The following is a 25,881-nucleotide window of genomic DNA, read 5'->3' as shown; positions in this document are numbered from 1 at the left end:
TACAGGACAGGCTATAGTAGAGAGGGCCAACCAAACCTTGAAATCCAAGCTAGAGACCTTAGCCAAAGCAGAAGGATTTTCCAATGCCATCCCTCCATCAGAGCAGCCACGTTTGTTAGCCACTGCCATGCTTGCATTGAACCAGTTTCCCAGAGGGAACCATAGTCAGGCCCCTTCTCAAAAGCATTGGGCCGCAGAAATCACCAGGGAAGGCCCACCAGTGAGCGTTAAAAATGAGCTGGGAGAATGGGAAACGGGTTGGAAGCTAGTTGTTACAGGCAGAGGGTACGCAGCGGTAAAAAGGGATGATGTCATTAAGTGGTGTCCTCTAAAGTCCATAAAGCCCGTGCTGCCTAACAAAACTGACCAAACCTCTGAGCTTCTTTTAACAGGTCTGCCACTATAAACTGCTTTTTCAGCCTCGAGCTTTGTCCCTGTGTCTCAGCATTTTGTTGCTGTTGAGCCTGTCTTCTGTCGGTCAAGCAAAGGTGAGCAACCATCCCTACCAACCCCACACCTGGACGTTCCGCAATTTCCTCACAGGGAAAATCATAGGGCGTTCAGAAACCATTGCTCCCAGCTGGACAGTGCGCGTGCACGACATTGTTTCCGATGACCGAAGCGACACCGTAAGTGGCTTGTACCCAATTGGCCAAGGAACATATTGGTGCCCCAGTATCAACCCCGGGAAAAGCTACTGCACCTACCCAGGCTATTGGTTCTGTGGGTACTGGGGTTGTGAAACTATTGTAACCGGCAACCGGTGGAAGCCACCTAAAAAAGACAACTTCCTAGAGGTAACCCATTGGCCCAAAGGCTGTGTACCAACCTCCTTTGTCACACACGGTCGGGGGAAAAATCACCCCGGAAACTGCACCCACCTTACAATCACCGTCTTGCAACCCCAACACCCAAGCTGGGCCTTAGGCAGAACATGGTCAGTATTTCAATATCGAGGTCCATCTTACCCTGACCCAGCCACAGTTATACAGATTGTCAGAGCCCTACCACCAACAAAATACGTTGCCATAGGCCCCAATAAAGCTATGACCTTGAAGAAAAAGGAGACAGCCACCGCAACAACATCCAGTCCCATTGCAGCCACTCCCATATCTAAAAATAATATACCATTTCTTGGCCCAACACATGAGACACTTTCCCACAATGCGTTCACTCGGACGCTGCAAGCCGCATTCATGTCCTTAAACGCCTCACATCCAAATCTCACCAGATCCTGTTGGCTTTGTTACAACGCCAGACCGCCCTTTTATGAAGGTGTGGGCCTTGTCGCCCAATTTAGCTACTCCAAAATAAGCAGTCCAGAGCAATGTAAATGGGACACTCTCCGTAAGGGAATTACCCTGGAAATGGTCTCTGGTCAAGGGATCTGTATAGGCAGCCAACAGCTCATAAACCAAAACAGACACCTTTGTAACACATCAATCACCCTCAACAAGCAGTACCAATGGGCCATTCCTGCAGTTCCAGGCACGTGGGCTTGTCATGCCACAGGTATCACCCCGTGTGTCTCCATTAAGCATTTTGATGAAATTAACGACTTTTGTATCCAAGTTGTTGTCGTTCCCAGGATTTTATATCATCCTGATGATGAGGTGCTTCTTCACTTCGACGACAGACCCTATCGGCAGAGACGGGAACTGGTAACTGCAGTTAGCCTCGCAGTGCTCCTAAGCTTGGGAGCAACGGGTACAGCTACCGGAGTGTCCGCATTGGTATCGCAAAAACAAAACCTGCTACAGCTACAAAAGACTATAGATGAGGACTTACTTGAAATCCAAAAGAACATTTTAAGGTTGGAAGAATCCCTCTTTTCCCTATCTGAAATGGTCCTGCAAAATAGGCGGGGTTTAGACCTTCTCCTAATGCAGCAAGGAGGCTTGTGCGTTGCCCTTAATGAGGAGTGTTGCAGTTACGTAAACCACTCCGGGATTATCAGAAAGTCCATGGCAGAGCTGAAAAGCAGGCTCCAGCGACGCAGCCAGGAGCTTCAACAACAGAGTTGGTTCAATTCTTTCCTCACCCAGCACCCCTGGATCACCGCCCTTATTTCCACCATTATGGGACCTGTTGTAGTTGTTGTGTTCGCACTTCTGTTCGGTCCCTGTTTGCTCAATAAGATAACCCAGTTTGTTAAAAGCCGTCTTAGTAAAATAGATGTCTTGCTGTTAGAACAAAGACAATTATCCTAAACAAGTTCAGTCACTCATTCAGTTTATTAGTTCACAAGTTATAAAAACAAGTTGTGGTTGCACCTAAATGTTTAAAATAGTTCAGGCCTTGTTACTAACACGTTCTACAAGTTGATACTAACACAAGTTTAATACAGTTGTAAAGTTTAATTGTTCATGGAGAGGGGGGAAATGTGGTTAGCTAGAAGACCGCTCGGAAGATCACGCGGTGTACGAGGAGTTAGGGCCCCTCCCTCTCCACAGCGTTAGCCGATCACAGTCGGCATGGTAGAGTGACGTAAGCACCTGTCGGGTACTTAAGCCGGTGCCCGTCAATCAATAAACGCACTTTGCCATCCACCATATTGGTGTAGTGTGCAATTTGTCGTGGCCAGTTTGTAGTTTCGCCGCGGTCTCCCTCCGGACCAGGTCGTCCTTGCTTTGCGTCACCAACGCGAAGCAACATCTCATGAGAGTTTATTGACTTGCCTATTGGAGGCAGTTAATTTACCAAAAGAGATGGCAATAATACATGTTAGGGGACATCAGGCAGGACACTCAGAGGAGACAGTAACTAATTGACTGGCAGATGAAGAAGCTTGGAAAGCAGAACATTTTCCAGAAGTCTCTAAGATCATCCTTTTGCTCCAAGCTGCTCAACAGCTGCTGAAGAGACTGTTTTTCCACCAGAGGAGTTGGAGGTAACTAAAAATAGTGGAACAAAGGAAAAGGGGATAAATGATTTACACAGGATGGCAAACAATTGGATACTGAAGGTTTTGGCCCTACAAATATTAAGATCCATGAAGGGAGTCACTGGGGCTCTTGGAAGCCTTCCTCAAGATGTATGCTGCCTTGGGTACTTTTCCCCTGGCAGAGTGAGCTACAGAGGTTGCTTGATACGTGCCAAAGCCAATAGGCAGGTTACTAAGAAAGCTGTCAGGGAGAGAGACCTCGGGCTGTATGCCCATTTCGATACTGCCAAGAGGATTTTATTGAAATGCCCCAAGTGGGAAGACTTAAATATCTTCTAGCAATAGTATGAGCTAACAGTGTGGCCAGAAGTGTTGCCAGTTGCTTCAGAAGCTACTGGATGAGTTATTAATATGATTTTGGAACAAATAATTCCAAGATATGGGATTGTGAAAGCAATAGACTCTGATAGGAGAACTTCTTTCACAGAAAAATTTATCAAGGGGTTATGACAGCTTTAGGAATATAATGGGATCTCCATAACCTCTGGCATTCTCAGAGTTCAGGCCAAGTAGAAAGAATGAGTGGAGAAATAAACACCTTTTGAAGCTGGTGTTGGAAACTAAAATGCCATGGATATGGTTTTTGCCATGAACTTTAGTCAGAATATGAGCCAAGTGCAGAGAAGATTTCAAATTTTCCCCCTTTGAATTATTGTTTGGGGTTCCTTACCCTGCTAATTGTCAGCCCAGTTGGGGAGGTGGAGACAAGGGATGTATAATTAAAAATTCAGGTGGCCAGAATATTGTCTCTCATGAAATCACTTTGACAGGAAGCCAAATTAGCATGGACCCTGCTTTTGGACTTTCCTCATTATAATATTCAACCAGGAGACTGAGTGATAGTTAAGAAGTGGAAAGAAGCACTTCTGGTGGCAAAGTGGCAGGGGCCATACCAGCTGTTATCGACCACAGGAACCACAGTCGAGACCACTGAGCAAGGGTGGGTCCATCGTATCCAGGTCAAGGTTTCCACAGCTCCAGAGATTTGGAGCTAGATGGAGGAAAAAGATGGGAGAAAAACTGTGGCTAACTGCAAAATGGACCAGATCAGCAGCCACAGAGCATCTACCAGGACCTCCCTTCACGTTGGATCTCCAGGGATTGGGGAGCTGATACAAGTTTCCTTTACACTAAGTTGCTTCTGTGTATTTACATGCCACATCTGGTGTGGAGGACAACATGAAAATTAAATGAGTTAATGTTGTTTGCGAACAGATGACAATGGAAAAGTGATTTAAAAAATAAGAAAAGAAATAAGAAAGTTAATGCATGTACTGGTCCAGACATGGAAAGATTGGGAGTGGGACATATTTTCGTGTTTACCTGGTGGGCCATGGATCAAATAAATGCTGTACTTTTTTCTTTGTGAGTAACAACTTTAATTTTTTTGTACCACACCAAGAACAAAAAAGTCAAGTGAATGGTAATTAAAGTTTATGATGACAAGTATTGAGAAATCAAATGAGGAGGGATTGGTAGGAGAATGGGTGTATATGCCTCTACAAACAAACTCTGTAACTAGGTAGCCTGAAAGAACCAATCATGTTCTGCAAGAATGGGTGTGGCGGTCTTTGCAAACATCAAACCACACAAGTTTGTTACAGAAGAAGAAAACTTTTGAGATTTGTGGAAGAGTTTGGCTCAATAGGCTTATGAGTAGTAATTTCTCTGCTGGGATGGACTTTAAGCTAATTTTAATGATCATATGATGTATGATACGGGAGGTGGAATATATATTAGGCAGTTTGGGTACCTCAGCCAATTGGGAAACAAAGAGGGCAACCTATGGTCTGGAATTTAGGATAAAAAAAGGACTCTGAAAAAACTTGAGAGGCCCCACAGGGATAAGTCCCAATGGACTCTTTTAATTTGAATAAAGTTGATTTTTTTCAGGACTTTTCTGTCTCCTTTGTGAACACTGGCCTCTGGCAGTGTGATTTTTCACACATTAGCATGTGAGAGCCATGAATAGGGAAAGGAAATTCACTTCTTGAGCTCTGTCAGGCTTGGTGCTATGACTACTTCCCTGGGGAGCCTCTTCCAGTGCCCAACCACCCTCTGGATGAAGAACCTTTTTCTAATACCCAACCTAAACCTGGCAGAGTTCATATCATTTCCTTGGGTCCTGTAACTGGTGACCACATAGAAGAGATCATGCCTGCCCCTTCTCTTCCCCTCACAAGGAAGTTGAAGGCTGCAATGAGGTCTCTCCTCAGCCTCCTCTTCTCTGCCCTGAACAAAGTGACCCCAGCTGCTCCTTGTATGTCTTCCCCTTAAGGCTCTTCACCATCTTCACTGCGCTCCCTTGGTCAGTCTCTAAAAGCTTTTTGTCTCTTGTGTTGTGTCACCCAGAGCTGCTCCCAGCACTGGAGGTGAGGCTGCCCCAGCTCAGAGCAGAGCAGGACAATCCCCTCCCTTGCCTGGCTGTGATGCTGTGCCTGATGCACCCCACGACAGGGCTGACTTACACCAAAAACAGCAAATGGTTAGCTACACAGAGTCATGGGAGATGCCCACACCTGGAGCACGTTGTAGAATTGCATGTGCCCCACTTGCTGTGGGGTAACAGATCATGGCCAAAATGAACTCTTTATCTCTGGCAATTTTCTCATAGCAGTCTCGTTTGGGACAAAGTCTTCATGCTGCAGCTAGAGCTTGGCAAATAACACTGATGTGCTGTTACTAGACTCATTCCTGCTTGCACTGGCCAAAGGGTTAGCTGTTGAGAATATTAGGAGGTTAGTGGAATCCATTTTGTTTATTCAGCTGACATCTCTGAGTAGTGTCATTATCAGCCTGAGTACTCAGAATGAGAGCTGCATTATCCGCCACAATCTTCAAATATATCAGAAGAGACTTGGAGAGAGATTTTTTTTTTATTAGAAAAGCTCTGAAACATAGGATAGCCACAAATTAAAGCTACTATCTACCATTCTATTTCAAATTTTCCTCTTGTCCAAACCCTCTGAATGGTGCTGTAAGCCCATGGCAGTGGAGGTGTTGCTTAGAATTAGGCTTGACTTTTTGGCAGGTGATTGCCTCCTCCTCTCATGGGATTGTTGTGTGTCAGTGGAGAACCCTCATTCTTTTTCCGTGCAGATGGAGGCTGATGGAAGTATCTCTATCAAAACTGTGCTGCTCTGTCTTTGCTGCACGTGCTCTATAAGTTGCACTGTCTTGCAAACGCCTCCAGATACCTTCTGTGAAAGGAATATAAGCACCTATATGACTGACAGCTGCTGTATTTCTCTAAGACTTAATTTATTTTAAGAAATTACATGACCATAATTATAATTTGCAGGAGCAATTCAGAGCTAAGATTCTTTGCTGCCCCTTCCGCTCCCTTACATTGTCCCTGTGGAATTCAAGAACCTTATTTTATTGCACTGAGCAGCATATGTTATGTCTGACTAAGCCATGTCAGTGCTGTGCTGTTTTCCATTCTCTCCTGGCATCTCTGGGGAAAATGGTTTATGCAGCACCGTACTCCCAGCAACTGACTGCATTTCACTTCTTTCACAGGGGTATGTGGTTCTGTGTTTCCTGATGGGATTGAGGAAGGCTGAGGAGGTTTAGGGATACTGATTATTCCCATCTTTAGACTTTAGAGGATCCCACCCACTGATTTGGGGCCAGAATAATTTCTATCCATGCTTATTTGGAGCAGGATGGGGTGGAGGACAGCATGATCTCTGGCAGCTGGTGATGCTCTAACCTATACAAATACACCCATCTCTGGAAAAGCCTTATCAGTATGCATATCTTTGCTCTGGCCTTCCTAGCATCTTTGCTTTTGGGAGAGGAATCAACAACCAGTAATGCAGGTGTGCTTGACTGTTGTAATTGGATGGATAAGCTCATTTAAAAATGAGTTGCACCACCAGTTGTTTTGCCAGCATAAGAGAGAGAGCTGTAAGTAGTCATTGTGCATTTTTTAGGGCTTTACAGAGGCTGGAAATTCCTCTGTACTGGTGTGAAAGCTATTCCAAAAGGGCATACACTGTGAAGGTTGTAACTTTTCCTTGCACATGATCTGGCCAGGCAGTTTGACACTTCCAGTGTTGATTACATTGCTCTGTGGTGGCTCTGCATTCTGTTTAGAACCCCATTAAAAAATATTTAACTGTATTAAACATCAACTGTAATTGAATTAAAAGACATTTAACTCTCAGGAATTACCTGTATTAAAAGCACCCCCGTGCTAAAGCAAACCAATGAAAGATGCTTAGCCATACCTTGGAGAAAAGAGGTTAGTGCATGTTGCCTCTTGACTGTTAATGTCTGATTTCTCATGATTCTGAGCTTTGGATTATCCTTTTCATCAGGTATCACCTCTTTCCAGTACCTTAAAATGTGCAAACCAGAGCAAAGCTGAGACACAGGAAACAGTGGGTATGTGCAGCCAGGCATAGGAGTTGCACAGAAAGGTGTGGGGAGACATTTTACAGAAAGGAATCCTTTCTCTAGTTATTATCTCTGTGGGTGCATTTCATTGCTTACCATCATGGGCTTGTGTTCTCTTTAGCAAAAGCAGCAATGGTTATTTGAATTACTTTTCTCCTTACTTTGGCTTTACTGCTCTCTTCACACTCACCCAAAGATTTTGTTAATGCAAAAAGAAGAACTCACGCTCTGAAGTAACCCACAAACTTGCAGGTGATGTCTTGTAACCAGCATTTTCTTGCTGCCAGCCAGGAAAAGCTGAAATCTGATACATCTAGCTGTGATTTTTAACATTCTAGTATAGCCTTCAAATGGAACATCCTATTGGTTTAAAGAAAGTGATAGTTAAAATTATGATGATATTTGCGTTGATCTTACAAAGTACAGGGAGGTGATCACATGGGAGATAACTTATATCCCTCCCATTCTCAAAGTTTTTCCAAGACCTAAAGCTTTTTGATCCATTTCAAAGCCCACACTGGAGTTTAATAACATAATCTCATAATCCCAGTGCAACATGTGTGGCTGTTGGCCCTGCACACACTTCCTGTATCTGTCTGTAGCACTTGTTTATCAGTTAAGTGGAGGAGTGTCTGTGTAAAACACAAAGAATCTTAATATAAGTTATCTCAGTGGTTTTAAAAGTCAAAGTTGAGATTTTTGCAAGTTCAGATTCTGAGAGCAAATTATGGCTTAAGTCAATATTTATACTTACTAACTGTAACTCCTAACATCTTTCACTCTCCGATGCATCTGTGTCAAAATCATCATATTTATTTACATTTCAGCTAAACTTAAGTCATTACAGCCCAACAAAGGCAACACATGATACTACTGATATCCAGAATATTATTGTAAATCAGAAATATCCCAACTCTACTCTGTGCAAGTACAGAGACATCAGCTGCACTTGGTGACAGATAGAGCCCCCAGTCCTCAGCTCTCTCTCACACAAAGCACATAACTGGTGCCTGGAAAAGATAACCACAACCTTTATGCAGGGTGATGGCACTTTCTTGGCACAAGTTCTAAACTTCCAGTGATTTAGAAATCATGATCTGGGGACTTTTGGATGGAAGTGTGGATCCCTTCATTACACCATGTCAGACCCTCTAGATCTCTAGTAAAGATACACTGGGTCAGAAAGTGCCCTGGAAATACTGAAACTACAGTAGAGATGTAGCAGTGTCTTAATCCTGGGGCTGTGGAGAAAACTGAAGGGGAAATGCTCTGTTTTAGCATTATCTCCATCTCATTCTGGCTAAATCTGTAAAACCATACTAGGAGTGTTTCTCAAATGTAAGTTCTCGTTGTTTCACCAACTCTGGACATGCTCCTGGGTCATGATGGGAGGACAGGAAAGGGACACATAGTCTTAACAGGCTCATCCTGAAATAACATGTAAAGAAATGCCTTTAAGAATTTGAGAAGGAAGATATGGTAGTACTATGTAACATACTGGATTTCTTTTCTTGCAAAAAAATTGTTTTTTCCCAAGTCCAGAACTTGAAAATTTTTCAGAGATATTGAAAAATCCCCTAGCATTAGGATAGGGCTTCAAATGACAAGAAGAATGACACTGGCTCTGAATGTGGCCATTTTAATGTCAGTGATGCAAGAGTGAAATCATTAGTGGTCTTGATTGTTATTCCAGTCATCTAGTCCTCATTACCTGCAGAGTGAATATGTTGGCCAAGACTGTTGTAATGAGATCCTGGAAAAATAATTCATTTTTCTGAACCCAGGTGTAAAAAAGATCTCCCTCCTTAACTTGGGGTAGTGATTCTCCCCTCTTTTCTCAATTACCTCTCCCTTTTTTTTTTTTAATATTTGTGTCCCCTGAAGGATGGTACAGAGGCTGCCTGATGATTCACAGTATATGATTTGTGATCCGACAAAACAGGCATAAGTCAAAGGGGACAAAGAATAGACAACTGTAATGCAGCTGTGAGTCTGACTAAACCCCTTGGCTCTATTTCTGCACACGATGAATCTTTCACACTTGTCAGGGGAGCCCTGCCCCTGAAAGAGCCACCTGTAGTGGAGGAAGGAGAGCTGCTTCTCCATACCCACCCACCAGGATCAGCAGCTTCTATTGTCACATGCAGGTGGCACCAGTGGCAGCTAAACCAGTGAATGTGTTGCTGGGTGCCAGTGGGCGCCTTGCACTGTGGCTTCCAAAATTTTTTTAGTCTCCTGGCTCTTCCAGGATTTTGTCATTCTTCCCTTTACAGCCATGTGGGAGGTTGGAATGCACAAAAATGGAGGAGCAGGAGCCCTGAATATGCTCATCAATTGTGCCCAGTACCTTAGACAGCCTATTCCCACAATCTCGTCTAGCTCTCCAATGGAACAGGGCCTTGTTTAAAGTGAAAGCTATGCTTTTGTCCCCAGACTTGTTTGCAGATGACCACGAAATTCTGGGAGGCAGAACTTTATTCTTCTACTTTCTCTCTGCTGAAAGCTTCTGCTGTATTCATCTGGTTGATTTTCTATAGGTGAAGTTTCCTCTCTAGACAGGTGAAAGGTAGGGGCACAGTAGTTACATGTTCCATTCAAAGCAGCAGTGCTCAGCATGATATTTGTCAGGTAGTAACACATTGTAATCCACTCCTCTGCACTCTCCTTTTCCCTAGTGTCCCTCAAAGGTTTCCTAGTCCTGGGGGAGATTGTTCACTGTGTTATCAGCACATTCAGGTTTCCTGTGAGTACTCACTCCATGGACTCTTTGACTTCCATTGTTATTAGGGGTACTTTGGGATCATCATTTTTTTCTAATAGTTTGGCTCTCTCCACTGATCTGCCTTTCTGGTGGCCATTCTTGTCTTCTCTCCACTGTGCCCCATCCTCCTTCACATCAAAGAAGACAGAAACCAAAAGATGTTCCTATGGCACCCTTTCATTGTTAGAGGCTTATGGGGAGGAAATAAAAGGAGAGAAGGCAACCGAGAGAAAGAGAGGAAAATATTACCTGCAAGCAGAATATGAGACTGCAGAAAGCCTTGATGGCCTTATTTAAGAGACACTGTTGCTGCTGGATGAAAAATGAGAATCTCTCTAAGAGTAGAAATTCTCCTTAGGAGAGCAATACTTTGTGATGCTTTCCTTCAGATATGTTGTTAGTGTCTTGGTGCAGTCATCTTCATCTTTCCTTGCTGTCATCTGAACAGGGTTTTTTTCTGAGCAGGCTAGTGATCCTCCTAAAACTGGGTGAGGCATGCTTTCAGAGATTTATCTGGGCTTTTAACAACCTCACATTTTACTTGGGGAGCAGGGAGGAAATTAGGAGACACTATCATAGTGTAGACATTATTTCTGCTGACTCACCCTGCTAGTTCTCCCCTTCCCCCTGCTCCAAGATATTTTCATGGATAATGAGTGGGCACCAACAGTTCTAAAAAAAACAACTGTGACTGCAGCAGAGGAGTATGTTTTCTGGGTACACTGCCACCCACGGGAAACGACAAGAGGTTTTTGTTGCTGATTTGGGGTTTTTTGGAAATTTGATTAGAATCATGGTATACCTCTGAATTAAGTAGACTGAAACAAGTCCCACATTCATGTTTGTTGTGTGACTTGTGGTGGCATACAATACACCTAAATCCCCAGACATGTGACTGTGGCTCAGCTCTCACTGTAAACTCCTGTCCCCTTCTGAGCTCTTTTACAATTGCATTATTATCTCTCCCTGAAGCCTGGCTCCAGTTCTCTGTCATCAAGATTCAATCTTAAAAATAACAATCAGGATATAATGATCAACAGTAGCTTTGGAGCTATCAAGGGCTGTGAAGCAAGAAACATGGTGTTCATCTCACTCCAGCCTCTGGAGACTGGAAGAAATTGTATATTACTGAAGGTCATCAGAGGAAAGGAGCCACTCAGTTCTGTGTGCATACAGACCACAGCACAGACAGGCCACACTGGAGGACAACAGAGGGTGATTCTGCTGTGTGGGTGTCTATGATTTATGAACCTATGCCCTCAGATCCCACTGACCTTTAGCATGTTGTAGGACAGACAAAACAGAAGCCTTGGTTCTGGCTCAGACACGAAGGGATTGGTTCTGGAAAGTGCTGTGCATACACAGTGGCATCCAAGCCTAGATATGAGTATAGATTTGCCCTGAATCCTTTTCGTGTTCCATTCTTGCTCCTGATCTGAGAAAACCTTCCTCTGATGAAGCAAAAACCTATAGGCTTTGCACAGTGATCATTCATGTCCTGACCATACCTTTCCCTGACGCCATGGCTTCGCTGTGACTTTTCCACATAGCAGCCTCCTGCCTGGAAGGGAAAGGAACCCCCTTCCTGAGGCCTCAACATCTCTGGCCTGCATCTAAAAGCAAGAGCTAGATCTAGGGAACATAATGGTCTCTCATCTCCATATGGGAGGAGGAGAGTCTCTGTGCATCATGGCCAAACAGAAAGCAAAAACCCAGTTCTCTTCCTTGGTTGGGAGCTGAAGGATGGGGTTAGGTGTCAGGAGTAAATAGTGCCAAGATTAAGGACATATCTTGCCTCTTTCATCCGGCTGGGTATCTACAGACACCCCCCTTTGGTCTTCATGTTGTCAGGCTGATGCAGAAACTTCTGAGATGTTTTGTGAAGGACCTGCAGAAAACAAATCAAGGGAGTTCCAAAAGAAGATGGAAGCGCTTAGCGAGCTCAGAAGAGTAGGAAGGCTCACAAGGCAAAACACGTATTTGTTCTTTATTACTCAACTGATGATTTTCCATTCCTTAACTGTACCCTCTCCACAGTCTACTTTTAATAAGAAAGTCAGCCACTGGTAGATGAGTGATGAGTATTCCAGCAATCATGAGTTATGTCCCAAAAGTCAGGAGATTGTTCAAAATAATGGGATTAAAAAAAAAATCTGTATATTTCCTGTTTCTACAATTTTCTTTTTGGCATCTGATTCTGTAGTAGCCTGTCACTTCAAAGCTTCTCTCCCTACACCTTCAAAGATATCTTTCCCTTCATAAAAACAGAGTTTTTTTCAGAATTCAGTACCTGAGGTTAAAAAAGAGAGGGAAAAAACCCCAAACTAAATATAAAATCGTTAAAAAAAACCACCAAAACAAATGAACCAAGCAAAAAAAAAAATCTTAAAAAAAATTAAATTGTAAGTATTCTGATTTGATGACAGTGAACTACTGATGATATTAGTCTATAGGTTATGCATATGTGTATGTGTATGTGTATGTGTATGTGTATGTATATGTATATGTATATGTATATGTATATGTATATGTATATGTATATGTATATGTATATGTATATATATATGTATATGTTATTTGTATTGGTGGGCTCAGGGCAATAGTCAATCACGATCTCAACCTAAAGCAAGCATGAAAGTATTTTTTGTAGCGTTGGACTTAGGTGGAACACACAAATACCTAACACATTTCAATCTGTTTTCAAAATCAAATCTGTCTCCCTTTTTTGTAGACCCACTATAAAATACAATACAACTTAACATCAGTCTTCATGCATGGAGAATCACAGTAGAGTCTGGTACATATGAGTGATGTAACAGCAGATATGTTTTTGAGCACTTAGTGCCAGGATGCTTTTGGAAGCATGAGGAAGCTGGCGGTGGACTAGTATGAAAGGAGATGGATGCAGGCCCTACAGCAGCTGTAAAAAAAACACTGAAGGTAAACTTCTCAAAATGCACATGTAACTGCTTGCTCATGCACAAAAATAAATGGATTTCTAAATCCATTCTCTGTTCAAGTGGAGCAATGGGAGGTCTTGGATAGATGGTGGTTCTTCAGGTCTTCCCTTTCTTCTATTGCTGCAATAGGACATAGGGGCAGAGAAAAGGCCCAGGCAGGAGCCATCTCATCCAGCCCCAAGCCATAGAGACAGCACTAGGTGTGGGTTTCCTGTTGTGTGTGGCCACAACACTATGAGGCAATCTTGCCTGGGGTTATGATTTCTGAAAACTGGTCACTCCTGCTATGGTGAGAGGAGGGTGTTTGCTGCTTGATGGGGCAGATGCACCCCTGTCTGCATGCAGGAGCACCTGCTGATTCAGCACAACCTGCCCCTATTCAGAGAAAGAGGAGCAATATATTTTCTTCTTTTCCAGCCTCCTTCCTCAGGGCAAAATAAAAGCTCTGACTGTTATGTACATAAAGATGAGGGATATTTTTGCAATACTCCTGTCCCATCTACAGTGACATTTTTTCCATCTGTTACAACCCCTCTCCCATCTTCTTATTTTACCTAGATTTGGCAGAGGACCAGGGTTTTGGATGATGGCAAGTGAAACAAAAAAAAAGAAGAAAGGGAAATACGGGTAGAAGAAAGGGGAGAGAGGATCCCTGTTTGTGTGCCAAACAAGAGAAAGTCAGCAGAGCTGTGAGATCAGCCTCTGCTCAGTGCTAGTGGATTTGTACTGCAAACAGCTCTGATAGGAGCCAAGCTGCATTAATTCTCCTGTGGGTGAAACCATTTGTAGGAAGAAAATCATTGGTACTTTTTAAACAGATTTTTACTGACTTTTCACGTATTGATGGGATCTGCAATTTTTGTTGTCAATCACTCAGCAGAAAATCAAAAACTGGTGCTGAAATCAACTCTTTCCAGGAAGACAAAAATTTGGTTGTACTAGAACTCCTTTTATCTCCTTCCTATTGCATGCATTTTGTGTGGTGACAGCATCTTCAAAACAGATGTGTTAACACATCTGGGAACTCAAGCTGGGTGGAATTGACTGTGTAAGGGTGCAGAATGTCAGATTATTGAGTGTTTGGGAATGCCTGTATATCATGGCTCTAAAATGCTAGCTGAACAAGCAGCATAAGAGATCATAATAGCAATGCATGGGTTTTACACCTAGCACTTATGTGACATTTTCCTGTCTGCAATTCTACTTTTGTAGCTTAGATATTTTAGTACAATAGAGTTATTCCGTGTAATTTCTCAACTGTGCTACTGTGATTTATTTTCATTAGTGTTTAGGAGTACCTAAGACAATAGGTCTGTTATGTTAGGCACTGCTGACACCTGTTGTAAGAGAAAATCCCTCCTACAGAGATTTTGCAATCTAGATAAACAGTCGTGGACTAAGGGACAGTAGAGATAAAATTCCAAAAATGTGATTTTGGAGAAACAGAGGAAAGAAATTGGAAGAATTTTTATTTTTAAACATTTGAGATTTTGAGGACCTTGTTTCATCAAAAGCACATGCCACATTATTTTCACAGTCAGACATTACTCAGGGAGCACCCATGAAAATTGCTTATTTCTACCAGCTTGGTAAGGGAATTTCTTCATATAGGAGGGAGCACAGCCCCAACAGGATCCCTCCCTTGAAAGGTGCCAGTGAGGTCAAGGCCAGCTGGTGAATAAGCCTACAGATAAGCCCAGTTTGGCACATCTCCCACCAGCATCTAGTGATGTCCTTCCCAATTCTGGTGAGCACAGCACACACACACAATCTGCCCCAGGAGTCATATGATCAAATCATCTTTTGCTGTTAAATTTCACTTTGCCAATGCTGTACATTTTGAATGGAGGCTTTTCAGAGCTGGTAGCATTCATTTTTTATTGTGGGAAAGTGTATTTTATCCACTTGTCTTGTATGCAAAATGCCTGTCCTGCTACAGCTCAAAGTTCCATAAAAAACTTACCATGGAACAGAACTGATCATAAAAAATGTGAGCCTGCACAAATGTTCCTGTGAGCCCTAGCCAGGTAACTTTCAGGGTGTGGATTTAAGGTCTTGGCAGACAAGTCCCCCCTCCTCCTCACCCTTACCTATATTCAAGCAATTTAGCAAGACAGCAGGGAGGAGCTCCTCCAGCCATTAAGAAAATCAATCCTTTCAGCTGCATTTGCATAACTGAGGAGCTGCATGGAGGGGCTGTGTCCCTCCTCCCTAACTGTTGGAAATGGTTGCTTTAGCATGTTTGCTGAACTGCTGAACAGATAATTTTTTGAAGCGATCCTGTTTGTTCATAAGCCTATTAGACTGTGCTATTTTTAATTCTTTAATACAGTGTGTTATATAAAAAAATACAAAAAGCAAATTAAGTTAGTTACCATAGCAGGTAGCCTCTTGGACTGCAATCAGTGAAGCAGATACTAACACGGAGAAAGGCTCATTAGCTTTAGCAGAGAGACCCTTTCCTTGCAGCTAATAAGTGAGTCATACAGGTACATATTTTTGCAGAAACTAGATATTTTTCCCATCACAGTCAATTGAACTGCCCATATTTTATAGCCATCTGTCTGCTTAGGGGTGTGTGTGTGAATTGTGTTGTTTAATGTACTTTAAAATCCTAGCTTCAAAAGCAGAAGGAAGAATAAAGGATTTGTGTGCTCATCAATATTTCCATTAAGACTGGAAAAATTCTTCTAAGTAGCACAGCAGTATTGCCAGATATTATGTCATTTAAGGAGCTGAATATAGTTTGTATCATACAAACTCTGTACTTGTAACAGAATAACTTTTATGCTGGTGGTATGGAATTTAATTGTGTATCTGAGGCTCTGATCCTCCAGATTCATTAACCATCTTCTCACCTAACCCTCCACTCATTAGTTGCTGCCTGACACCTTTGTAGCTGTTCCCAGCTTTGGGAAGGGCTTGTGACAAATAAAATGCTAATACTTTGTTATATGCTCCTTTGCATTTGGGGGGAGCTGCACACCTGATAAACTCTGACTGATGAGGGCTCTGGGCAAAGCACATCTCATTCCTTACCTTCTCCTTGCCAAATGTGAGGACTTTTTCTGCTATAGCTTCTCTGCTAATACATTTTCTCATCTTCAAAAGTAATAATAACTTTCTGAAGATATGGGTGATCACCACCATATATGCCAGGCAGTCTTCAAGTGAGAGAGTTAATGAGAATATATCACACAGTAAAACGCAAGTCTCTGCAAATCTTAGAGCATGGCCCTCTAAGAGGATTTTCAAACTGAAATGGCTGATTTCCTTGGTTTGCCACTGAATAAATAAAGAGCATATTGGATTGTGTCATTCAGTTTGTGCTACTGCTTCCTTGCATCTTTAGACAAATACTCCTTTTGATGTTATTGCACAACACTTTCTCCTGAAAGGAGAGCAGATGAGCTTCCATGTCCAGGCTGGCACTCCAAGGCAGCAGTGGTCACAGTGAAGGCCTCATATAGCTGAAGATGAAGGGCACTAGCACTCCAAATCTGACTATTTGTCATTTTGGTCAACCAAAGGTGTTGAATGGTACCTGACTAGTCTTTTTTCTGACAATTTAGAGAATTTGAAATTAGGTCCCCTATATGAAAGTTAAAAAAAATGTCCCCTACTACCAAAGTGCCACAGTGGCATGATGCATGGAAAGTCACCCTGTCAATCCATGGTTGTCATACACATTTTCCCAGAGTTAAATGGGGTATTTTGTTTGGTTTCTTTTTGGTGCCAGAAGGCTTCTTGGTCCTCTTTTTCTGTAGCCAGAGTGAGCTAAAGTGAACCATGTGTTCTGGCTAGCACACAGAATTTATATTTTTGGTATTGTTCTGATGCTGCAGCCTGGGAAGCTGGTCTGTGTCATTTAGAGAACTGAAGTGTTAGACACTTAACTGAGAAGAGTACCAAGATAAACCAGACCATCAGCACCCCCTCTCTGAATTGCAAAACTAAGAGCAGTGACCAGCCCTTTAGCTGGCATGAATTGGGCTCTAAATGTACAGTGTCCTGTGCCTTATCCAAAAAAATGATGGGAGTTAGAATATGTACGTATTCCTGAGACATGGTGTGGTTAGGTGCTTAGAATTTGACACAAACTGATCTCATGTAGCTGGTTGCAAGAAGAAAACACTTCTATAAGCTATTGAACATCTGCTCTTCCTTATTCTACTTCATATTTTTGTTCAAGACAGAAAATCAGCCAGGTATCACATAAATCATAAGAGCAAGGACATTGCTTTGAGGATCTCAAATTACCATTACTTCCACCAAAGTTAATAGTCCTGGTGAACCAATCAATGAGAAACAGAAATCATTCTCTGAAATTAAAGTTGTCTTTTTATTTCACTGTTGATACAATTTATTTTTTTATGCAAGGACTGTCATTCCAGTATTCAAATTACAAATTAGCCTTTGATCTAGATGGATTATTTCAGTAAACATGCATTGCACTCTTGTACTTGGTATGTTTAGATTAATTAGGTCCTCCTTATTTTAGAGAAAGAACTTCTTTAGGCTGAGAGATGCAGTTAAGCCTATTGATTAAATGAGCTCACATATCACATATACATGTGGTTGATAAGAGCCACTTAGTATTTCCTGAGTAGAAAAGAGAATTCAGCATTTTCATGTGGCTTCTATTAGTGTCTTCATTAAACATTCATGTCATTTTATTCCTTTTCCCTTACTTGTCTAATAAATATACCATTACAGCCATTAATTGCCCAGAGTTAAGTTGTTTAAGTGCTATAAGATATGCCAAGTAAATTGTTGGCTCCTGAGGTATTGGTTTTCTGTCCAGCTATCTGGTATTTTCACAGACCCTTGAAACTCCAAATTCAATCATCTCCATAGCAGTAGAAAGGTAATTGAAACATTAGGCACAGCTCAGTTCCCAAGGGAATGAACAAACAAAAGTCAGGCAGGCTTATTGTGGCATTCTACAAAGGTGGGTATATTCCATATTAGGGGAAAAAGATCTTTGCTACTAAAACCACTGCAATGAGAATTCATGGCATCATTGGGGTAGTACAAATAGAAATCATATTTTTCCTGTTAATTGCATAAACATGGTGCTATAAAATACTTTTAAAGTAGCCTGGCAGGTAGACAGACGCAGCTTGTAGGAGCTTTGAAATCCACAGCTCAGGATCATTCCTTATTTGGGGAAATCTGGAAATGGCAATCCTCACTTTAGATTATTATTCCATAAAACACCCACATTTTTTTCACTTAATGCTTAGCCTGTGCAAAGCACTTGCAAGTCTTCCAGAAGTGCAGTCCCCCCCACTGAAGGACAAGCTAGATATGCCAACACATACTAGGAAAAGAGGACAACAGGAGATTCATGCACATGTCAACTTGAGGCATTGCAAGAAGTAAGGCTGCTGCTGCTATTTAGGAGGACCATGAAGTGAGAGAGAGTAGACTCTTTGTAGTAGGCCTAGACAAAATAAGCCCTGAGCTGCCTTTTTCACAGACTTGTAAACAGGAGAATAAGGTGGGGGTAGAAAGTGGAGACTCAGATATGACAAGCAGGCAAATGCAGAATCACAAGGGGCTCCGAATGTAGCTCCAGAAAGAAGGAGTGAGGTGATAATTAGGGAGGCAGCGAAGGGACTGGATGTGTGGAGGTGATTGCTTTTGGCAAAAGCCAACGGACAAGAAGGGGAGGTTAAGCATCCTGGTTTAAACCAGGATGTGTTGGTCACTGGAGGAAGATTTAATGAGATTTTCTTCAAGAGACAGCACTAAAAAAAGAGTGTGATTTCCAAACAGAAATGCTCGTTGCCTGCTGACTTCTTCCAAAAGCTGAAGCCCTAAATCTACCTGTTCCCTCTGGCTGAGTGTATGATATGGTCCCAAAATTAGTTTGGCAGGATGACTTTTAGTCTCTCCTCCAGCTTCTCCAGCTTCTCCATCTTCTCCAGCTTCTCCTTAGCTCAGCAGAGGCTGTGCAACAGCTGCACAGGTAATTCTCACCTTAGAGGTAATTCTCAGCCAGTGATTGTCACCTGGGCTTGTTCCAGGTGACATGGAGCAGCAGTAAGGCTACCTGTTTGGTGTGTCATGGAAGGCTGCATGAAGCAAGCAGAGCAGCCTCTTGGTATAAAATTGTCATGAGCTTCTCACAGGAGCTCACATTTCCTGGAGACCTCATTGCTGAATAAGAAAACATAATTTTTGTATTTGCTTTCTGCTTGGAGGCCATCCTGCCTTTGTTTCAGAATGCCCTTTTGTCAGGGGCGCTGTGTCAGACACATTTGTATGTAGTTCTTGAACATTGCAGGAGACATGGCCCCAGTTACCCACACACTGTGAGTGTCTTCTGAGACCAGCCACATGGATGGGTCCTGGCCTCAGCTCTCTTTGGGGAATAACAGACAAATGGCAGATCTATTATCTCTTCAGACAGACGTTTTGTGATTGAGTCTGTCACTTTGAAACTTTTTATTTCCAAATTCACCCCCACACTGTACCTCAGAAATTTCTGAACAGAGGTTTCCTCTCTGTCTCTCCAGTGCTTTTAGGTCTATGCACTGTGGTTTATAGAATGCTCTCAGTTTTCTAGGCTTTGTGTTTCACTGTCCTCCCTTCTGCTTAAAAGAGCCTCTGCTCTTGCAAATGACATGGGCCTCAGTAGCACATTACTAAACAGAACCTGTGAAGAAAATCTGCCCTCATTACACATTAGGAAGGCCTTTTCCTCTCTCACATTTTGGAGATGTTACCAGCTTTGTGACTACTCTTCTGCCCACAAAGGATCCTAAGGTATCCCAACCAGGATACCTTAGGTAGACTGATCGTGATGCTGGAAAGAGGAGAACAAACTCATTACTTCTCTGTCACTGTCTTGGTCTTTTATAGGAAGGGTATTGTTCTGAGCTACAGGCTTTATTGAGCTGAAATGTTTCTAAGATCCTCTCACTTTTTAACTGTAAAGTCACCTTTTTCTTGCAGAAAAAGGAGCAAAAACATTTTTCATTCCTTGAAGCTGCTATCCTCTTTCTGCTCCAGTTTATCTCCAGTTAATTATAATTGTGTTAACCAAAATCCCTCCTTGAGAAGTTAAGGGCTCTTCCACGTAGAAAATCTTCTGTTTAAGGGACAGGATCCTCTGCAGGTGACCACTTTCCACTAGTCTTTACTCAGGCATGAGTCAGCTGTTGCACGAAGTCAGCAGGGGCCTTTCAGCAGCTTCAAGCAGCTGCTGGATCAGATGCTGCCTGAGTGTGCTTGCTGAATAGGAGGGAGCAGGAAGCCTTTTGCTGCCTGTGCTGTCTGAAGCTTGACAAAGCTGAATTTTACAATTCACTCTCTCTCTGCCTTGTACACGCCTTTCATAGAGAGCTACACTGGGTACCTCCTGCTCACTGCACACAAGGTATGTTTGACTCAGCTTGCCTCTACAGCCAAATTTTCTGCTGCAGCAGAGCCACACAAGACAGAGAAAGCCTAGTGGGAGATGGATGTGAGGGATGCAGCCAGGTGTGGGTGCAGAGGGAAGTGACTAGGCTGTTCCCAAAGTCCTGTAAGGAAAAGAGTGCCCAGGCATCCTCCCTCCTCCCTGCTACTTGCTGACTTCTTTTTCAGGCATGTTGTGCAGCTTTTCACAGAAAATCTTTGCTTGTGGTCAGAGATTTCTGACATCCCTAGTCTGTTATCATTAAAGGTTACAGCCTACCTTTTTATTGGAGGTTTTTTTCCATCAGTTATAAATATTCAGCAAATGACTAAATACTTAAGAATCACTTTTTATTCTTACGAAATTCCATCTTTGCATTTCCTATGAATAAATTAATGCATGTGGGAACTACAAGGATCTTGTGCCAGGAGATCTCTATCACCATGTTCTGCTGAACTACAGAGCTGAGTTGAACATTGTCATGCACATAAATTAGTTTCGCATGCAAAAATTGGCAGATGAAACAAATTATTTCTTGAAAAATGCAGCCTAATAAAGCCTAGACAACCCCATTGGAATAAGCAGGATCTCTCAAAGCATGTAGCATTTTGACTGTGTGTCTTGAAGCTGTATAATGTAAGTGGAGTAAACATTTGGCCAACACTTATGAGCCCTGCTGTGGTTTCTGCATTCACTCAGCAAGGGCTGTGGGATTGGTTTCCATAGGAACCATGGGAAAATGAAGGAGAAGCACTTACCTGAAACCCGGTTGCATATTACCAGTGCGAGACTGTAGTGAGGCACTGGGTACAGACCACGGGCTCTGATCCGGCCCTTTGAGGCGTGAGGCATCCCTGCCATTCCCGCAGGGGAAGGCGCCTGGGGCTCCAAGGCCTGTGACGAAGGTGGGCTTGCAGCAGTGAACACCCAGAATCACAAAGCACTCAGCACAGCCCCTCAGAGGCCTCCTGACTTTCAGAGCAGTGTTTGGCTGATGGGGGAATTGAGCACCTCCTCAATACTTCCTCTGGGTGAGTATCCAAAATGCTGGGGTGTGCAGTCCAAGGACATAGTCCCAAGTGGGCTTGGCTGCTTCATCTTCCAGTTCCTCCTACCTCTCAGACAGGCAATTGTGTCTGACCCTCTTCATTCCCTTCTGCTTTGCTGCAGCAGCTGGAGGGGAAAGGCTCAGCTTGTTCCCTCTCTGGGCCTAGGGTGGCACAAACAAGTCTTTGGCTTTAGGCTGGAAGGCAGACTGCCAGTGGTGACAGCCCAGCGTGGGGAACACACCTTGATGTGCATGATTTAATGGAGCACGTGAGGTTCATGAAGCCTGGTCCACAACTGGAAACCATCAGCTCACACACCCCACTTAGACCTCCACTCTTTCTGACTTTGGAGTCTCAGGGATACTTTTCTCAGCCTGCGCTCTGTGCCGTAAGATGGAAATAAGCAATTCTTTCCTTTTAAGATGAAGAATATATTTGGCACTAAAGTTTATCTTCAAAATTAGCAAATTTCCTCTACAAAGCACTGTCACTGGTCTAGCAACTTCTGTTGGCTTTCAAAACATTGTACTGTATCTAAAGGCAGAATCAGCATTATGGTGAGCTGAGAGAAGAGAAAATTTGCTGTGTTCAGAGGTCTCAGAAAGGGATGAAGACCTTGTGGAATGCGTACAGTAGTCAGTCGAAAGACATATGTGTGAGGCACAGGTAATCATTCCCTCATAAATACAAATACAGAAGAATGGCAACTTAAATTACTTGAGAAATTGCAGTATTTTTCAGGGCTGATACTGAATCCGTCACAAACTATCTTGGAAGCCTATTTATAAATATGAATTTCAGGAATTTGTTTACTCACCTGGACTTCTCTGCATGTGATTTACACTGGGGAGTCTACCACAAACTTGGCATTTATTATGCAGATTGATCTGAACAGCAGATGAGAATTATCTGCTTCTTAGTCTTTGAGCATCAGAAAAAATAAAACTGTTTTAAAATCCTGACTCTACTTTTTAAGATCAAGAAGAGTCACTCATAATTTTTTTTTCCATCCTATCTCAGTGGAACGCTGCTCTCTGAAGGATATTAAGAGAGTGGTGATGATTTACTGTTGAAAACAAAATGATAGTGTTTGCTGTCATACACATCAAAGAAGCAGATCACGGGGAGAGCTACTTTGCTAAAACTAGAAAGTAACTAGGTTCAGTTTTATTTGAGTGCTGTGTTTCTTTTGATCCAACAAAAATCTCTAAATGTGTCCTGGAACCTAAAAATGGTCCTGATACAATCATGGGATTTCTGTCTATGTCTTCTGCAAGTGCCAGCAGATTGGGTTGAACTATGGCTGAGAACACAATTCATGCAATCCAGAAATGAGGAAAGTCCTTGTTCTCCCCTATTTCTTTCTCTGTTAGGTTGCTGTGCTTGACTACACCATATTAACAGGTCTGAAGGTGTAGATGACTATTAATGAAGGAAGGCAAGCATTCAAGGGCTTGAGACAAATTGGTCTGAAGAGTTGCTTCCAGGACCTACGTTAGAAACTACACTCATTGACTTCTATGAATTGTATGTAGGTCTTGTGTTTGGTCTGGCTGCTGCCTGACATTGCAGGACTCGGCTTGTTCACTTGCCCCTCTACTTCCACACTCTGCCTACAAAGATCTCTGTGGGAAAAGAGTTGTTTTGGGCATGGGAGAACATGGACTGGGCACTTAAGCTGCAGGAATTTCCAGCCTGGTGACTGGCAAATGCAGTACTGATATCCAAGTGAGTACTTCAGCCCCTCTGCCTGCTCAGGGGTCTCAACATCTCTGTTATGCACAGGTAGCAAGGCACTCTTCCTGGCATCCTATATTTTGCTCCAGTAGAATCTATGTGACTGGTCCTGGATGAATGCCTAGATTTGGAGTTCATCATTATGTGATGAGACAATTCTGCCCAGCATGTAACATAATGCCTAAGTATTTGGTTTGGGATCCCAGGCAGCGGAGATTTCTCAAGGAGAAAGGTCTACAAAAGCACTGGTCTGCAGCAGGTGATGAATGTTTCAGGAAATTTAGTCACTTATCTGACTATGCACTGCAGCACATTTTCTACAGTATTTTGGAAGTGGTTTTGAGATGGGAGAAAATGGATTTTGCATGTAACATATTTTTGCATATTACTTATAAGTCAGATTGAAGCACACACATTAGGCAACAGCTCACATCTGTAGTAGTAGCAGCCTTTGATTGACACAGAGAGTCACAGGAAGGATGTATCACTCAGAAGGCAAAAGAGGAAACAGAAAGCACTCTGGTGAAATGACAAAGAGTAGGGATATATTCGTACCAAAATACTGTGTAAGAAATGAAAATCTAGTTCTTGTAATACTAATGGAGTGGAAACTAATCTTCTACTTGTGTCTTACCTGCCAGAGTGGAAGCAGGATAAAAGGAAATTTCAAGAGCAAATAGCTAAAAATACCAAGAGCAATAATAATTTATTTGCTGTATATCAGAAATAAGAAGTTTTCAAGACAGTCAGTGTCTGTACTAGACCATTAGAGTGTGAAATGGACAGTGCCATTGCACAGATGCTAAACAGTACTTTTGTCTTGGTCTTAAAGGCAAAAGCTATTGGAAAATGAGGATTCTCAGTTTATTTTCTGTTACAGCTATAGCTGGTAAGTATGAGCTATGGAGGCAAAGGCCTCAAAAACCTCAAGACATTCCTTAGTAAAAAGGTACTAAAATTAAGGCAGAATTTGTATATACTAAAAGAAAGGGAAAAAATGGGTAACTATCTGTAATCCACATATAGCTGTAGCAGTAGCAGAAGATGTTGGAAGAGACCAGAATTTTACAATCTGAGCAGGCAAGATGAAAGGACCAGACTTCAATGAAAGCTTCAAGATGAAGATTAACCTTCTGGATTTGTACCCAAATTTTCAGATTGTTTACTATTCTGTTCCTGACTTGTCTGACACAGATAATTTTTTCCCTCTTTCTCCAAAATGCACTGTCTGCAGGGAAATCTACACTTCTATTATTCTTTTCCAGCTGGGCAGGAGCAGTGGTTGTGACTAACTCAGAACCCACCAGTGTATTCAAATTGCTTCAGTTTTTTCTTTCATTGTGCACTGCCAGTTTGCAATGCCTTTCCTTAAACTGAAATTTAACTATAGTTGTGTGGCCAAATAGTAATTTTTCACTAGAGGCTTTCTGATCTTCATAAGGCTCTCCATGCCTCACTAATCTAAATCATGGTGTACCATCAGGGAATCTGATGTCCCTTCCCTCTTCTAGGTCATTGCAAAGCATGCTGAGGCACAGTGGCTCTAATGCTTCTCCTAGCAGTATCCTGCTTTTTTTTTTCTTGCTGAAGAATGGCTGGTCTTGTATGCTGTTCATTTCCTACCTATTTACCACGTTTTAATCTATGACAAGACCTATGCACCTCACTTCTGCTACTTTAATAGCCATGATAAAAACCTTCAAAAATCCAGAGCAAACCTCATTCTGATGTAATGAGGTGGTTTATCTTGGAGCCTTTGTTTGGGTTCCGGTTACTTCATCCTGCTGAAGACACAAGAACAAAGGGGGAAGGTAGGGAAGGTGGCAAACATGATGGACATTGAAGGAAAGGAATATTGCTTTCTGTGAGATTTTAAGATTGAGGGCTGTAATACAATCTCATCTTCTCCAGTGATAGTGATCAGAAAAATAAAATAGACATACAGAGTAAAACCACAGACATCAGGAGCACCGGCAAGACCAGCCCAAACTGTCCATTGTGTTAACTTTGCCTGGCCAGAAGGGCTCAGTTCTGTGTCTGTGCTGTTGTGTTGTCCATAGCTGCTACCCTGGGTGCCCAACCACCTGTCTCCCAAGACTGGGCTCACCTTTGTAGGGATTTGGGGATCTGAGGGCTTATCTGCAGGACCAAAGCTGTGGTTCCCCACGTCAGGTACCAGCACCTCTGCTGCTTTGCACTGCCTTTCCAGAGAGCCTGCATGGCCCAGGAAATTGTTCGGACAATTATCTTTGTCTACACAGCAAGCGGGCATTCACTTTGAAAAGGCCAGTTTCATTTTACTGACATAGAGGTGTCATTTGGAGCCCCTTTTTGCAAAACTCCTCTCCTCTGCCTGGCCAGTAGGAACAGGATCATTAAAATTCCCCATCCTTGGCCCCAGGACTCTTCACCAGTAATCTTATCTGGTCTTTTCAGTCCTTAACAAGCAAGTAACCAGTTTTCTTCTTATGGACAACTTTCTACATCTTCTTAAATAGCACACTCAGGGATGTGCTGTCACTGAGGTGTCCTCATTATCCCATTCACTGTGGACAGTAGAAGCAGTCTGACAGGCATGGCTGGGTAGACTGAGATGGTTGCAGGGTTCCTCACAGAGG

Source organism: Oenanthe melanoleuca, chromosome Z (genome assembly GCF_029582105.1).
Source record: "Oenanthe melanoleuca isolate GR-GAL-2019-014 chromosome Z, OMel1.0, whole genome shotgun sequence".
Classification (NCBI taxonomy): domain Eukaryota; kingdom Metazoa; phylum Chordata; class Aves; order Passeriformes; family Muscicapidae; genus Oenanthe; species Oenanthe melanoleuca.
The sequence above is the reverse complement of the archived record's forward strand: the minus strand, read 5'-3'. Positions refer to the sequence as shown.